The 18,086-nt window shown below is 39.2% G+C and overlaps 1 protein-coding gene across 2 annotated transcripts in view; it reads right to left on the bottom strand.

Moving 5' to 3' along the window:
* bahd1 (bromo adjacent homology domain containing 1) overlaps positions 1 to 13,820 on the bottom strand; it is a 29,743-nt gene extending 15,923 nt beyond the window's left edge. Inside the window, exon 1 of one of the 2 annotated variants that reach the window (XM_019277123.2) lies at positions 13,439 to 13,820. The gene's annotated coding sequence lies outside the window, so the exon portion shown is untranslated. Of the gene's footprint in view, positions 1 to 3,149; positions 3,396 to 13,438 lie in introns of those variants that run through there. The other variant, XM_019277124.2, reaches the window with a different exon arrangement.
* Between the last annotated feature and the right edge of the window lie 4,266 nt (positions 13,821 to 18,086).

Raw genomic sequence — 18,086 nt, 5'->3', positions numbered from 1 at the left:
ACCACTGCCTCTGTCTATAAAATGTCAAATAATGAAAATCCATGTAATTTTCTTTGAGTTCAAAATGACATATTTAAATATCTTGTTTAATAGTCCACAACCCAAGATATTCATCTTACAGTGATATTAAACAGAGAAAAGCAGCAAATACTCACACCAGACAAATAAAATGACAAACTTCATATAAAACAGACGTCACCTGCAATCATGCTCTGATCTATATTCATCCATATTGGGTAAAATGTCTAGGAATCCCTCATCAGGACAAAAACTACTGGAAGAAATCTCTAGTATTGACAATAACTGACTGGAATTAGTGCAATGTGAGATGCTCCTACTGTACATGCCCACTGTGTAAAGGATGTTTATGTTTTCTTTCTATGAAAGCTTCTCATGTTTAAATGTCATTTTGTTGCGCATGCTGTCCTGTTTACTAAAGTGAGACACTTAAGAGTTGCAGCTAAGCTTTACATGCCTCTGAAGGGGCAGTCAAGGGGAGTTTGTGTGTGTGTGTGTGTGTGTGTGTGTGTGTGTGTGCGCATGCTGCAAGTTGCTTAGAATACAAACAATACAGCTGACTCCTGTTTGCCAATACACCATTTCCTGCTCTGTCCCCACAGTATAATATTAGTACCAGTCATAAAAACTCAATTCTCCTCTTTGCAGTTGAGCAACATGCACAGGCTCTTGACGGTATGAGGTGTTTTGTTCTGTTTCTCAAGCATGTTTTGTGTCTGTCAATAACAATATTCAATAATATATATATTTTTTCTACACTAAAACCTGAACATACCTTGTGTAATCTGTGATCTGTTGCACCATTTTACGCCATCTTAGAGAGCATATCTATGGTTGAGTCGTACAAATGCGAAAACCCGCTTTGACTCCGGAGTGGACACAACTATCCGGCCGGACATTTTCAAAACCATCTCATAGCTCAGTCTGCCCTTACTGCAAAATGACTCGGTGAACCGTGAAATGCAATCCATGAGAGAGAAATTTAATTTCCAGATAACAAGAGGACAGAAGGAGCCTCACATCGAGTTTCTGTCTGAGGATATCAAATCAAGTTGCTTCATTTGAATAAGACAAGCGTGCACAATGGAAGAACAGGAGCTCGATGAAGAGCATCATTTTTTTTCCCCAGCTAGAACTTCACCACAACACATGAAACAATAGATTTTCAGGTTGAAATTAATGCCGCGGTCTCATATTTACTCGCTTTTTCGTGCTGTTTAGGAAGTTAATACAAGATACCATTTTAGAGGCACTTTGCACACTCAGCACAGCAGCACCACCAATAGCTGCACGCACCCACACATATGCACACACAACATTTGTTCAAGGACATTTTGTTTTGGATTAAATATAAACTTTAAAAGATCCTGGTTGGCGATTGTCCTGCATCTGTTTTCTACACTTCCTGCATTTATAAAATAAAATCCTTCATTTAAAAGCCTCCATTATGTGAGAAATGTGGATGATTTTGCCTTTAAATTTAAAAATGTATAGATGAACCTCTAATTATTGGCTGTATACAATACATCCTCATTACTTTTAAAAACATATGGTAAAACTCATACAGTTGATTGTTTCTTCAATTTCTTTTTATCATTTTAAATTTAAACAACACCCACAGGTGTGTTAAAGAAATGACACGTGACAAGTGAAGCTTTGGCATTTAGATGGGTTAAGAGATGAAACCGAAGGGGTCACAAGATGATTAACTGCACAAAACATATTCAGAAACTGCTATATTTCTTTATTTTTTATAATACTGGACAGTTTTATCCTTTCAGGGCTCTTAAAAGTGTCCAAACAAAGCAATGTGAGAGGGGAAAATCACTTTATTTTTAACTAATCACCTCTCAAAGACAAATTCAATCTGTGATTAAACATTTTGCTTTGTTTAAAATAGGTCGGAACCAGTTAGACCAGTGTTTTCCACCTTTTTTTGGCTTGACAGTGTCGATTTCTGATCCCACCTCCTTGCTGGTTATGACCTCTGCGTGGATGTGAGTTGTGAGCATGTTAACTAAAGAGTGCTTTCCCCACCCCATCAAGAACTACTAGTTCATTGAAGGCATGAAAAGATGAAAATATCCAGGCTCAAATCATTAGAAACAGAAAAATTAACATTGTCTCCTATCATGCTAATCATCTGTGACCCCTGGGCTTAATCTCTTGCAGTAAATCATGGACAGTTTGTGTAAATGATACACTACATGTCATCAATTTTAATCATCTTGTGAATACCCGCTTGTGATTGATAAAAACCGAATGGGAAAGACACATTTCTACTTCTGAAAACTGCAGAGAATGACAGAAATCTTCCTAATGCGCTTACACCATTTAAAGTAAATGGAGCATAATTGCAACATAAAACCCACTTAATAATTTGGCATTATGGATTTAACCCTCTTCCTCCTGATGGCATATTAACTGGCTGTACTTTCATCTGTATATAGAGGTGGAGATGGCTGTCACACAGCCTCGTTCAGAAGAAGGACGTGGTGTAGAGCTGTCATCATGAGAGAAAAAACCCCTGAGGCAGGAGCTCTCAGGAATCTAAGCTGGTGTGCCGCTTCAGATATCACCAAGTCCACTTTTCCTGGAGCAAATCAGCACCACCAATACAAACCATCCTCCACCAACACCACCCTTCACCAACCCCCCCATGCAGGATCTCACACACGCACACAGCACAGTTAACAAACACACCCTCATTATATGGCTTATAATAAACAGGAAAGAAAGGCAGCGGTATGCGTGTATTGTAATCTAAGGCTGTGGAAAAGCGGACTCGCCTACTGGAGCTTGTAGTTGGCCATGGTGGTGGTGTTGGTGGTGTTGGTGGACGGTGTTAATCTGACAGCATGCCGTAGCAGGAGTGCAGGCTGTGATATGAGAAGTGGAAAAAGCTCCTCAACGGGGGGAAACGAGTCTAAAACATCCGAATATCCTCGATCAATCGCAGGGTTTGTTTTTTTTTTGTTTAGTTTTTTGGAGGTGGGGGTGAGCGGAGCTGCTGGTTAATATCAATATCATAAGGAGCTCGTGTTACAGCCGAGTTGTTAGAAGCAGAGGCTACCCACCGATCCGATCATCTCCCAACTGTGACGGGAATTACAGCCGCGATTCATCATTACCTTGTGCGTCCCGTCGGAAATAAAAAAGATCCCCAGTATTTTAAAAAAAAATTAATAATATATCCAGTCCGTCCTGCTCCTGCTGGATGATCAGCTTCTACCCGGTCGGGCTGTCGACCTGGGGAGCGATCCGCGGACCCAACAGCCCCACAGTAGCTGGAGACATGGTGAACAAATCGGTGAGCGGTGACCTACTTCCGAAGTGGCATGCTGGAGATAATATTCATGCGCTGCCTGCATTCACATTCGCCGTTGCACCGGGACATCCCTCCTCTATAACACGAAATCACGGTGCTGTAATATTCCTGCAGGGACTAAACTGTGTCTGCAAACATCAGCAATCCCTCCTTCACACACACTTTAAGGTATTTTTTTTTAACCTCTTCTATAAGAGATGTGTAAAAATATATATATAAAAAAAGGTCAGCAAAAAGTGATCATCTAAAGGCGGAGGAATCTTCATTTGCTACAAAAATGAGATTAAAACATAAATAACATGAGCAGAAAGTAGAAGAAGTTCTAGTGATAATACGCAGACTCTAAACTTTAGGAAAAAATAGGTCCGATAGGACTATTTTAGTGCAGAGTTCAGTGGTGAGTTCACACCACTAAAGAAGTAATAAGATTATATCAAATACAATGTACCACCAGAATAAACATCATCACTGTGAACTCTCTATGATGATCCATGCTGTAACATAAATACCTAAAGGAGGATTTCAGTGATTCTTTCAAAATATCAGCATGGATTTCTCTTAATTAGGCTAAAATGTATCCTCTTTCTTAATAAAGCCATTAAAGGATAGCCTTAATTAAGGAAAATAATCAATAAACCATGATAACACTGATGTACTGTACAGTCAGATACCTGACTTTCACATGCAAGAAAACTAAAGGTCCTCTAGATAAATGTACAAAAGTACTACTATAAAATCATATATAGCATCATATCTTCTCTTAATAAAGATACAATAAGGAATAAAATCAATAAATTGCTATGAATGATACACAGATAGTAGGAAAAGTCATTATACTGAGAACTGTAGCATCACTTTAAAAATATAGTAGAAATTATATTACAGATCATTGTAAACACACTGTGTCTAAAACACACACACACACAAGTCTCTCTATATAATATAAGACATTTTCCTTTATTTGATAGTGACAGCTGAAAAGATGGACAGCAAATTCAGGGGAATAAGAGAGAGGGGATGGCGTGCAGTAAAGGACTGAGGCTGGGTTCAAACCTGGGTCACTGTCATAGGGACTTTAGCCTTGATACATGGAGCACATGCTCTATCAGGGGAGCTACCGGGATACACGGGAGCATAAACATTATTAAACATGCAGCTGGCATGATTAGTTGATCTTCAGATATCTATCAGCAACAATATTGATAATCAATTCACAATTTTCTCTGATTTAGCATCTCAATTGTGAAGTATTTCTTTTTTTTTTTGGTGATATTCTGAAGACATTTGAAGACATCTTGTTGGGCTCAGATAAGTTATGCTGGGCATTTATCTAAATGATTCATTCATTAATTAGGAAAATAACTAGTAGATGACTTAAAAATGAAAAATAAAATATAAAAATCATTGTAAACTCACGGTGTATAAAGCACACTATAGAGTGCATTACATGAAATCACTATCAAGTATAAGATCATCTCTCTAATGAGTATTGCAATCATGATATAAATCCCCAAAGAGTCTTTCTTTAGTCAGATTAATGGCAGCAGAAAATAGAAGCATGCATCCCTCTTAATTAGTCTCATTAACTGTATCCTCTTCTCTTAATGATACGTGGAATCTAATAATGATGATGAGTGATCAGTCGCCACTCCTCATTTATTAGCCTACTTCTTGAGGAAGCGCGGATAACATCGGCCTTTTACAGTCTGATAAACACCAAGCAATGTAAATGGTGACCTCTCAGCTCCTGGACATTCACTTGCAGGAAAACTTTATATCTGCACCAAAACAGCAGGTTCAGTCTCTTTTAACAACTAGCTGATTGGAAAGCCACTATGTTATCAAGTTAGCATGTAGTCAGAATCAAGCTTAATTGGGATAAATGCTGATTGTTCTCATCAATATCAGCTTTGCAGTGTGTAATTAACAGCTGTAAACAAGCTGAGTGTGTTGAGTTAATGAGGCGTGAGCACCGGGGGAAGCTGAGGGAGTATAGACTGCTGAGAGCTGACCTGCACTGCAATAAACACACTGCAGAGAGAGGCAGGACACCGACCAGGACGACTAAATGCACTCACTCACTCATTAGTTAGTACTCATTAGTTTTGATAATACAAACATAAAGCGAGGATCTAAACTGAACAGCAGACACCAATTAAAATATCAGAAAAATAAATGAGAAAAAACAAATAACATATGTATATATAAAATAATTTAAAAATCTTTGAAAAGAAATTTAGTTTTTAACCTCATCATTTTGAATCATATTGCAGTGATTAGCTGCAACATAAGCAGAAGCTCCATAAATCTGAAACTGTAGAGCCGTCTGATAATTATCTGTACATTCATCGCTACGAGTGACTGCTTTCACACCACACACAGTCATTTGATCCATGGTTACTATAAGAATATTGATTATAGCTGCTTGTTTAAAGGCACATTTCCCTTTGGCAGAACGTATGGTTCTCATTACTTTGATCATTACAGGAGTTTTAATCATTTCCGCCTAACAGTGTGAATACTTAAAACTTCTGGGCTCATTTCCAAAAAAGGAATTTCAATCCAGCAATTACCAATAAAGACAGGTGAAGTTCATTAATAATCATCAAAAGTCAACACGGTGGGAGCCTGAAATATCACAGAAATGCACTGAGTAAAACTGTCACTGAATAGATAAATATATGAATATCTCCTTCACAAGCAAGCAAAGAGGGGCTCCTAAAATAATGCCAAGAAACCCACCGGCAACTTGACAGCGATCAAGCAGTTCAGGATCATGAAAAGTATTTGAATCCACCTTGATATTGATTTTTATCCACCTTGATCGTCCCTCATGTTGGGAAACACCTTGTCGTCCTTCAGCAAGTCAATATGATTTGATCTGAACAACATTTCTTAACAGTCATGTGGTCCTTTATACCCAGAACATTTTCACCTCACATCTCCAAACTGCTCTACATTTGGCCCTGTATCCTCCATTCAACAAGATCTCACCGCAGAAACTCTCATCTCAGGAGATATTTACTGAAAATGATGAATTTTTCATCGAAAGCTGGAGAGATAGCATTGGGGAGAGTGAAATAACACAGTAATTCTTTATTGATCCTTTTTTCTCCGCTTGCCTGGAAAGTCAGAGCTCAGATTCTGCTGCCCTGGAGCTGCCACAGAATCAGTGCACCGTGAACAAAAAGTTTACAAAAATGTCTCATGTGTGTATTTTGTTCTGTTAAAGAGACACATTTTAGATTTAAAGCATGACCATCTAACCTTACCTGGTCTGGTATGACCAGTAGCATATGGCAGCTAATAACGTTAGTAAAGATATTGAGATATTATTGAGTCACTTTATTGACTTTAAGACTCTTCTATTCACGTGCAACTGTTAGACAATGTTTGATTATCCAGTAACTGTCACAGTTGTCTATTTAGCATCTTCAATATTTCCCCTTTCAATTGCCGTTAAAGAACAATTGAAAGCATTGAATTTTCTGTCTGTATTTGTAGACAAATTATTATTGTCACCTATATTTTTATAATAATATATGTTTAGATGTCCAGCTACTTGGTTTATTCTCACTGCTCGCTGTTTTTCGCCTGGAGCAGGCAGCTCAGCATAGACAAGCCAAGCGGTAACCTTTGTGGCTTTTACAGTAAGTTAATTTAATGCGGAAGTGCCAAAAACCGCAGTTCCTCAAACGTCCACTTGAGGCTGGCTGCAGAATGACTCAGTCACCATAAGTTGTTATGCTAAAATGTCCAACTTCACAGCAGAAATAAACATGTTTACAGCCTGGTACAAAAAAACAGTCTCTGTCTCTTTGGCTAATTTCTCCGTTCATGACAACTATACAGAAGGTGAATTTTTATTTTCATATGTTCAAATTATATTAATGCTTAAAGTTCTGAATAATTAACAACATGGCGCTTTGATTGACTGGTAGGTTCCGTTACAGGCCGCTTGTTTGAGCACTCAGGCGTCATCATCCTGCCTCAGGTTCACCAACGCTCCACATCTTTTATGACTTTTAGATTAGCCAGGAGGCAAACGAGGCAGGACTGCCAAGATGGCGATGGCCAGAGCCACCAAAACGGCTCTTCATAAGCCTGTGGTTGATATGACGGATACAACATCCGTTTTTATATTGTCTATGAGACACAGTTAGCAACTCTCTAACATACCGTAGTGAAGAATTTAGGAACTAAAGAGACAGATATCCCTTCAGGAGTTGGAAGACATTGAAAGCAGATAAAAGAGAGTGGATATTAGATTTACATACATTAAGTGACTCCAGGAGTCCAAATGAATGACAATGCTGCACTCTTAACTGCTGGATGTTAGACTATACAAGCTAAACTATAACAAATTCACCATATAATCATAAAAAGGTGATGAGACGTCAATGTTATGGCCAAAAAGTCATTTATTGTTGTGCTAAAACTGTTTATTGTAGCTCCATTTTATATAACCCTACATCTCCATCAAGTAATCACGCCAGTTAAAAGCAGCATGTGTCAGTGATGGTCAATTTTCTGTCTCTGTCCCTTGTGAACAATTTTTCTTTCAGAGTTTTGAATGGGTCAGCGGTGTTCAAGAAGTTAACACCCATCTGTGGTGATGTCATTGTGGTCACACACAGTGTTTATACACCGAATGTGTGATGACCATGCAATCTCTAAACCACCAAACTGTGAATGTGATTTGATTTTTAAAAAAAAGAAAGAAAGAAAGAAAGAAAGAAAGCAGCAACTATCTGTGCAGCATCGCACCTGTTGAAAATGGACCGCCAGCGCTTATGAATGTGTTTACCGACCATTAGGGGAGGAAGTGAGGTGAAGAGAACTTTTTAGACATTACAGCGACATTTGTTTTCAATGGATGATGATTCATGCAGTACACACGTAATAAAGTGAAGTCATTCAGGAGGCTTTATCCCCTCGAACCAGTCATTATCACACAACTGGCTGACTACTGTGTTACGTTAGCCGAGGTTTTATAAAGAGGGTGTGTGAGCGGTTTGTGTCGTGCATGGCTGGTAGAAACAACTTAATACATGACTGGTTTGTTTGTGTGATAACAACTTAATCATCCAAGATATTGTTTGTGTTGGTTAAGACACCTTTTGAATAGGGAAAATAAAGAAAATAAAATGCGGCAACTATGTTGCGGCAGCTTCAGTACAGACTATGTGAGGATCTCAGAAAAGCATACGTTTGCTGCACCGCAGAACAGGTAGTAAGCTGTTATTTCTCAGCTTCAGCATGTAGCCTACAGTTGTAGAGATGACAGTTCAGCACTACAGAGCAGATGCAGGACAGGAAGTGTAATTATCTGCTTCTACTGTTCCTCTTTAAAGAGACGGGGCAAGATGCCAGACAAGCCTGACTGGCAAAGAGAGGGAAGAGAAAAAAAGAGAAGAGACAGATAGAGAGAGTGATAGCTATGAAGACTGAATTAAAAAAAAAAAAAGATCGAAGCACCAGGGAGGAGTGGGAAAGTGGAGAGGGAGTCTCACACCTCACATCTCATCGAGCAGGAGAAAAGTCAAACTTAGTAGAAATAAGTGGGGCAATTTTTCACATTCACCCTCCTGCTTTTCTTTGCTTGACAGCTTCTCAAAGATACAGACGTATGACACAAGACTTTCTGAGAGAGAAGGCGCGAACAAGGGAGAAGAGAAATTAGGAGGATGTGTGAGAGACAGCGATGGAGGGGAGGAGAAGGGGGTCAAAAGACAAGAGAGTGATGGATTGAGATAGCACGGAGAATGGAGACAGAGAGAGATTGTCATCATCATGATGAACAATGACTCGCTGATAGAGGATTTTTCAACCCAGCTGAGGAGGGAGAGAGGACGGGGGGGAGCGGCCGCCCGCCTGCCCACCTGCCAGGGCCTCAGTCATGATTTTAGCATCTGGCTGCCAAACTGAAGGACGCTTGGTGCCATGTGCTTTTCACTGAAGGAGCCTGACGTTTGTCAGTCACAGTGAGGGCTTCTGTTCTGTTTCGGCCTCAGCCAAACAGGGTTTAATGTCACCCTCCCCTTATACACACACACACACACACACACACACACACACACACCCAGCCCATGTAAACAATCCCAGTGTGTGTGAGACATGAACAAGACCCCAGCTCTGAAAGCTCCACATCCACTGCAGCTGTGGGCTGGACAACAGCTGACGCTGGGCTTTGGGTCTCTGCTCTCTTTCTGCTTCCTTCCCCACCAACCCCGCCTTCTCTTCTTCTATGTTTCCATGAAACAGACCTGTAATTTTCACAGCTGTGTCTCGGGCATTGTGCCAGGGTGAGTCAGGGAATGAGAGAGTGAGGGAGAGGGAGGGAGAGGGGCTGGCTAATGGCTTTTAGTGGAGCACAGGCTACAGCACATACGCTGCGAAGACGCTCAAGATTCAAGCCAGAGAAATATTCAAACACAATTAACATTAGCATTCTAAAAAGTTCTGCAAATTATATGGTAGCCACAAAGAATAATTCAAGTTTTCAAATTGGGTCTTATTCACATCATATCTTCATATATTGTCATCATATCTATTGGTGAAGATAACACTGTGCTCTTTGGGAAGACACCAAAAACAAAGTCAGATAATCAGGTAAAGGGTAATGAGGGCAGCAGTTTGGTTAGAGTTTGTAAATGTGTTTGCAAGCGTTTGCAAGCGTGCACCAGAAACAACGCTAATAACCAAAACGCAGGAAATCTGTTTTCACACACAACTAAGTAAATACAGTAGGTCAAAGCTGAACCCAGACATCTGTAAACTGTGGCGCATGTTTACAACAGCAATCATTTTGCTGTTTACTTCAGTTTTTGACTACCTGTTTTGTTTTTGTTTTTTTAATATCTGACTGTTGCCTTGTCGGACTCCTTTTTAGCAGTTCTGCCATATTCCCAGATCGACATCAGATCTACCTACAGGGAATATTAGACATCTGTCCTGAAGCTCCAGAACTCGTGTTTTAAAGCCAAAACCCCCATCAAGCATGTCTTTGGCACATCACGGCCACGACGCTGTTTTGGTCTGTTCTCCACACGACTTCAAACTCCACCAGGAGTGTTTCAAAAGCATTTTACTCACCAGACTTTGTTAGTTTGCTAAGATTTGGTCATTTTTCATTGGTTTGTGTGCCTCTAAATGTGTAAATAAAGAAAACACTATGAAGTAAATGTAAATGTTAAGAGAACATTGACTAGAGATAAAAACATTTAGATTAAGAGGATTTTTAAGCCCTGAGTGGTGCCTTTTTTATCTCCTTTAAGGGAACAACCCAAGGTAAGGCACCCTGTATGTAGCCTGAGAGGCACAACCTGGGGGAAAAGAAGTCCACAAAGCACGGCTTGTTGGTGCATGTTAAACTTATTGCTCTGAGGGTAATGGGTAAAGTAATAATTGAAGGCAACTCAGATGAGCAAATCAATATCTTTTATCAGCTCATCTCTGCTCTCATCTGGAAGCTGAATAGTACGAGGAAGAAATATGTGAGGGGCAAGCAGATAAATTTAAATCCTTTTAAATTACACCTTCATTACTTCAGTTTGGTCCTCATATGTTGTACATCCTGAATGAATGAGGGGTTTTATTATTATGAGCCCAGAAGTTCATTTCTGCCTCTGGGCCCCCCTCATGGGTTAATCCAGCCACGACCGCAGCAAATAACTTACCGAGTACAATGTTATTATTACCAGTTGGAATGATGGCCATAATTACACAAGTTAGACCTAAGGTATAATAAATCTGAATTATCTTACAAGACTCTATGCACAACTTTTCATCACGCTATAACTCTTTCGGAAGGAAAACCACCAGCTTGGACATTTCACACAGGTTTCCCAATGATTTACAGTCCGGCACGCGGCCATGCAAATCTTACCCAAATGAAGTAATTTAGTTTGGCAGCAATAACAATAAGTTAATACGTAATTTTGACCTGAGGTAGCTTGCAACTGAATGCAAAAGAAGAAATGCTGTGTGAGTTCCTGTTAGACAATATTTAACATCACTGTGTGGATAACAACAATGTGACTATGACAAGTGTTTTGGAAAAAAAGGGATGTGCCAGTGTACTTTTCCCATGCATGAACAATAAAGTCATTCAGCCTGCGTGGGATGTTGTTTTCAAGTTCAGAAATATGTTCCAATACTAAACAAAACATCTTTAGGCATTTAGATAAACCGCACAATAATATGAACGACAATAATAATATGTGAACAACAATGTGAACACCTAAAACCCTCTGCTGAGTACATGTGGCCTCGAGCAGGAAGTATTTGTCTCCTTTGGGATAGCAGGGAGGACAGTGTGTTTGGGTGACAGGAGGCACGCTCCCGCCTCCTCCTCCTGCCTCCTGCCTCCTCCTCCTCCTGCCTCCTGCCTCCTCCTCCTCCTCTCTATGGCCACAATAGGACACTTCTTCAGAAATAATGGGATTATGTCCATGATTGATATCCAGCTTTATGGCTCACGTGTGGGCACTGCACCTCCACTGAACATGTTGCTATGACAGGCCTGTCAAAGCAGGCTCTGGAGAACTGACTAGACACATATCAACCACGACCTCCAGAACTGAAGCTCTATTGTCAGGTTTTTCTGTCCACAAGAGGCTTATAACAAACACCATTATACTGAAGAACTCACTAGGCAACTTGTGTGTCATGCATTATAACCCTGACATCATGTCAAAGCCTATACTTTCCAACTGGCTTTTACAGGAGGAGACGACCAGCTTTTCACACATGTTTTTTAATCTTAATAGGGTTGTAAGGTGGGGGAAAGGACACACTGACTGACTTTTCAGCTTTTAATTGTGAAAACAGACAAAATGTCTGAACACTACTGTGTCTATATCTGAGTAAAACACACAAAGATATAAGGCAAACACATACTCCACCTAGAACTGATATGAGAGAGTTAACAGAGGAAAGCTGACTGATTTTCTGAGATATAAAAATTCTGAATATTTCTGTCACCGTGGAACAGCATGCAACCTTTGTTCACTTTCTAGAATAAACATGTTACACGGGAAACAACAGCACTGTTGAGACTACAATCTGAAGCCTTCTCAAAGCTGGACATTTCCAGCACAGAGGGTTACCACACATCATGCATCTCCCCGGTCTATCAGAGGGGCTTACAGACAGACAGACAGACGGATGGACATCAAACGTCCTCAAAAGTGATCCATGTCTAAATTCATACTTTTCCAAAAAGTATTGTAATACCATAACGGGTTGATGATGAACTAACTCAAATTGCTTTTGAGGTACAAAAGTACATAAATGCAATGTAATTTCTTTAGGGTTTTTTTCACATCTTAATAAGTGAAGTATCTCTATCTGTAAAATAAATAGAGTGGACAATATTTAGTACCTTAAGTATTAAAAAGGAAACACTAAAATACCTCGTACTGTACTTGAGTACATGAGTAAATGTACTTTCAGTCCAGAAATCAAATATATTCAGTTTACTAGCATAAAGATTAGTAAATATTCACATTTGTTGTGTCTTTTTGGGTGTTTTTGCACATATTATGCATTAATCATCGTTGCTATGTCAGTGCACTAACAGATTAATCGACTCTAAATCCAAAAGAAATCAACAGAAAGGACCTTTAAGTATCTCTCTCAGCTGCTGGCTACGTTTTCCTGCTGCTGTTGGCAGACTAAAACTTCCTGCACTTATTTTTCCATCCAACATCTTTCATCTTCCATCAAACAACAACCCCTCGAACAGTCACAGCAAAACCTCCAAAACAACAAACAAAACTCCTCAGCAGAGGTCGAGACTCGGAACAGGAGCTGCTCGTGTGACATTTTCTGCGATCACGAGCTGTGGTGGAGCGAGTCTCGAACCGATCGTGTCTCTCCACGCCACGCATTTACGCGACAAAAGACGACTGTGCCACCTGCAAGAAGCAAACAAAACATCTCGGAAAGTTTCTCCAACCAACAAGAAAGGAGCTGTTTATCTATCGAGAGCTGACACACTATTATCCTCTCATGGCTCGATCTTGTCCCGTCTGACACTTTCAGTTTTGCCCGAGAAGGCGATAAGAGTTGAAGGCTGTTGTGTCTTACCGCTTTGCAGACTGGAAAATAAACCCAAGAGAGACGATTTGAGAAAGGAAGATCACTTCCACAGGGCCAAAGAGTGATGCGTCAGGTGTACGCTTCCCGCAAGTGAAGGAGGAAAACAGAGTGGAGGGCGACTCATGTTGAGCTGATCGGCTGAAGCCTTTTTTTTTTCTTCCTTTTTTTTCTCTAAGTCCAAACTGCGCCGCTCCTCCGTGCGCTGCGCGTAAAAATGCCCATTCAATCCACTTTAAACCGCAATACACGTCCAGAAAGCGAAGCGAGGCGTGTTAAAGGCTCAGTCAAGCTCCTGCAAACTACAGCTCGACTTCAGCGTGTTTTTACATAACAGCATCATCCGCTTTTTTTTTTTTTTTTTTTTATGTTGACGCATCATGTAGCGAAAACATGGAGTTTCTTAAAGGGCCACGGACGCGCCCGTCCACATGTCACCGTCCCCAGCAGCCCTGCTGTGGCTGACAGATGGCTTTCTCCTAGTTAATGTCTTTAAGCCCTGTGCTTTTGACACTTGTGTTAACCCTGGCAGCAGTCACTCAATGAGCTGCTCTCGGCACTGAGTAAAGTGATCCGTGGTTTGTCAGCTCTGGATCAAAACCTGCTCTGACATGTGACTGTATTCCTGGAGTACTGATAGTACTGAGAGGAGTGTGTGACTTTGTGTTTCAGGCATTTTCATGTCATTTTATGTGCTGGTGTACTGTCATTTGGACATTATGAGCTTGTTTTTTTGCACATGCAGAAATTGATCCTTAAATCCACTTAAACTCAAATTAATTAATTTGAAACATGATTAAGGGAAACCACATTATTCTTTTTCCAAACTGAATCATCTGAACAAACACATTACATGAATTAAACCCATACTAATCACAGACAGATGCTAATGTAACATGTGTTTGCATACATTAACATTTAGTCTGCAGACCAAGACAAAGTACCTGTTGCCTCATGCTGCTGCTTTCTAATAAGTCATGTACCTGTATATACATATTAGAACACTTGCACATATTTTTTAATTTTCTATTTTAGTATATTTTATATTTTGTATTTCTATATTATTCTGTTTTACCGACATTTTTTATAGTATTATATTTTACTCTTTTGCTTATTTTTATTTTTATGTGCAGTGCTTTTACACTATTTTACCGGTTCCTCTTGTCCATCAAATTTCATTGTATCGTTGACCCTGCATTAACTTACACATAACAAATAAACCTGAAACTTAAAACAAGTTGAAACTATTTTTTTAATTTAATTTAAACTATTTATAGTTCATGGATATTAATATAGGAACAACTTTGAGGTTGCCAGGTTGTGGAAAATCCTTGTGGAGCCTCTCTAGTTGTCCTGTTATACATGGTAATCGCTTCATAAATGCACTGTCCCTTTAGAAGAAGCCATCAAGTCTGCATTTACATGATGTAAAATAATAATAATAATAAGTTGTGAATAAGTAGTCCAGCCCCTCAGAGATTTTTTTTTACAACTGAGCAACCCAGAAGTTATTCTTATTAGAAATAAGTAGCATACTCACACATGAATTTATTTTTTCCAACAATCCATCATAATGCAGAAGTTATGAGAACTTGTTGTGAAGCCACATTTGCACGACATATACCCATTTAGTGTGTATTCTGCTTATTGTATATCAGAAAGGACATTTTGTGACTCGTGCATCCAGCAAACGTTTATTAATGAGTCATCTACATGACCTTCAGACTCGATGCTCACTGTAAAGAGGAAAACCCTCACTTGACAATAAGGCATTCAGTTTGAATGTCTCCCCTGCAGGGAGGAGTCCTTCCTGCTTAATAAAGCAGCCATACACAAAGCACACTCCACTGACAGAAGTTACACAGCAGCTTCCTTCACAAATATGTGGACTCACAACCTGAAGGTTTGAAATTATAATCACTTGTTATTGATCTGCAAAGCATTACGTGGATGATTAAATCTTAGGAAACCTGCAAGTGACCACTCTTAAACACTTTATGGACATGTTTTATGATAAAGTTAGAATGAATCTGATCATAAGCTTATATTTTAAAAATGAATACAAATATTCAAGCTATGCACAATAAAAGTCTGTTACTAACAAACAAATATGATGCTCTCTCTCTATAGACTGTCTCTTGTGTGCTACAGATTCACAATCATGTCTGGGGTAAATCATCCTTCATCTTGTCATTGTGTTTCTGACATGAGAAATGGACCAGCTGCCCCTTCAGGTCAGGAAACTGGTAGAAATACTTTGATTTATTGTCGACATCAGAGGCCCATCGATGGTAATTCTCTGGATGTAAAAAACATTTCTACTTTACATGCATGAATTATAGTTTATAGCGTTGCTGCCTTTGCTTGAATACCTCCACCCATCAGAAGTACACAGTTTGAATTTTGCTCTTTTTAAGTTCTCTCCCTTGCACTGAACTAAAAACCATCGCTCAGGAATTAAAAGTATTTATCAGAGTCTGAGCTGACAAACACTGTGGTGGATAGCAACTAAATACATTTACTGTACTTAAAAGAGCAGTGTTAGATCTAGATCTAGGTGTTGTTGCTGATTGGAATCCCTGTAAAGGAGAAACTGTAGTGACCACGAAACGCCCAAACAACATGAAAGGCCAAATCACCCAGTGAGTCATCAGCCAGCCAGTGTTTGGTTTGTCTTTTTTAGACTACTGCGGAAACATGGCAGTTCAACATTGCCGACTCTAGATATGAAAGGCTCATTCTAAGGTTACAAAAACATAATGATGCATATTATATATTATAAGGCATGCATGTCATTCAATTTGTGCCATAGTCTGTCAGTGAAGCTACCTAAATCTTACACACTGGACCTTTCAGTACAGTTTTGAGGTACTTGTACCAGTACATTTTATATATTTTAAGGGAAATATTATTTTATTACATCTCCATACATCTAGAGTTACTTGTTCCTTTACAGATTAAGATTTCACATTAAAAAACATGTCATCAGATTAAAAAAAACAATTGATTGTTACAGATTAAACTACCCAAGAACAGTTACAGTTATCTACATCAAGACAAACTACAACATTAAAGTACTTCCTGAATGTTAATACAAACAACCATGTAAAAATATAAAGCAAACATTCAGCAAAAACAATACTTTTATTTGTAAAATAGTACACTATGGTGTGGTCTGGATAGTTTTACTTAAAGATTTAGGAGGCTCTATTTACAGAATATGGCAGAAATGGGTATAATATACATCACTGTGTTTTAATTAGCATATAATCACCTGAACATAAGAAATGTTATGTTTTTGTTACCACAGGGTGAGACTTTTATATCTACAGACACTGTGGGTCCTCTTTAACAGAGTCTGCCATGTTGTACCGCCCTGTTTCTACAGTAGCCCAGAACAGACAAACTAAGCACTGACTCTAAACAGGACCTTTCACGTTTTTGTGCGTTTCATGATCACTAAAGTTTCTCCTTTCTGCTAGGAAAGAAGCGATTGATTCGAGAAGGTTTGCAATCAGCAACAACGCGTCTTGATGCTGCTAAATCCTACCCACTGCTCCTTTAAGTAAATGATCTAAATACGTTTTCCATGACTGATTTGTTTCCTAAAAGATTCAAGTTACTTTCTCAGTCAATTCCAGAAAGTATCTCTGATCACATATCAAGGCTGGGTTATTTTTAGTCTTCACACTCATGTATGATGGGATTTTAAGAGGATATATCATCACTAGATACAGTTTGAATCTAAATTTGTAATAACATCTTATTCCAGTCGAGCTACCCGAGTGTGTTAGAGATAATAATGTTTCCTGTACAGGGAAAATCCAACCTGTAACAGAACTCCCATGTATTATTCAAATGCACAGTTCAATCACTGTCTGGTCTATCTTCCCTTTGGCTTTTCTAGAAAACAAGGAGCTCTTCACTGTGCACAGAGGGACCATAAGAACCATGTATGTTTTCTTTATCTTTTCTATCACATCTGAACCATAGGTGTATTACAGAACAAGCTCTGTCAAAAGAGCAGACAGCGTCTGTTTCATTTCTGCTGAAAAGCTGAAAAAGCATCTTCAGATCTAAAATCTTTCATCTCCACTGAAGTGTTAAGAAATAAAACAACCCATGCCAAATACTGTTAATCCTTCAGCTCAGTGCTGAGTGCTTTTATCACAGAGAGCCGGGAACGACACACTGTGGAGCGATATCGAGCAGTATCAAAGTCAAACCAAACAATCTTCTGCGCATCAATCAGCCTGAGTCTCAGCAGCTGACAGACATGAAATGACGGTAGATGGATTGGAGGCAATAAGCTGACGATCCGTCATCTGAACAGGTGACGGACAGAAAGTAGCTCAAGCAGCAGGTTACTGGGAGACGGATTGGAAAGGCGCAGGTCATTCAAGTTTGAGAAAGAAGAATGATTGACGAGGATAGTTGTGATATTTTTACACTGCATTTCATAATACCAACATTTATTTAACATAAATATCTGATAATGGTTACTTTGCAGATGAAGACTTCATGTACAAACATATTATCTGTTAATAAAACATATTGTTGCTTTAAATGTATTCTGGTTGAGCTCATCAATAAAATGCTGTTCTTGTAGTATTTATAATGAGTTTATAATGGGTCAATA

The sequence above is a fragment of the Larimichthys crocea genome, chromosome XXIV (assembly GCF_000972845.2).
Source record: "Larimichthys crocea isolate SSNF chromosome XXIV, L_crocea_2.0, whole genome shotgun sequence".
Classification (NCBI taxonomy): domain Eukaryota; kingdom Metazoa; phylum Chordata; class Actinopteri; family Sciaenidae; genus Larimichthys; species Larimichthys crocea.
The sequence above is the reverse complement of the archived record's forward strand: the minus strand, read 5'-3'. Positions and strand labels throughout refer to the sequence as shown.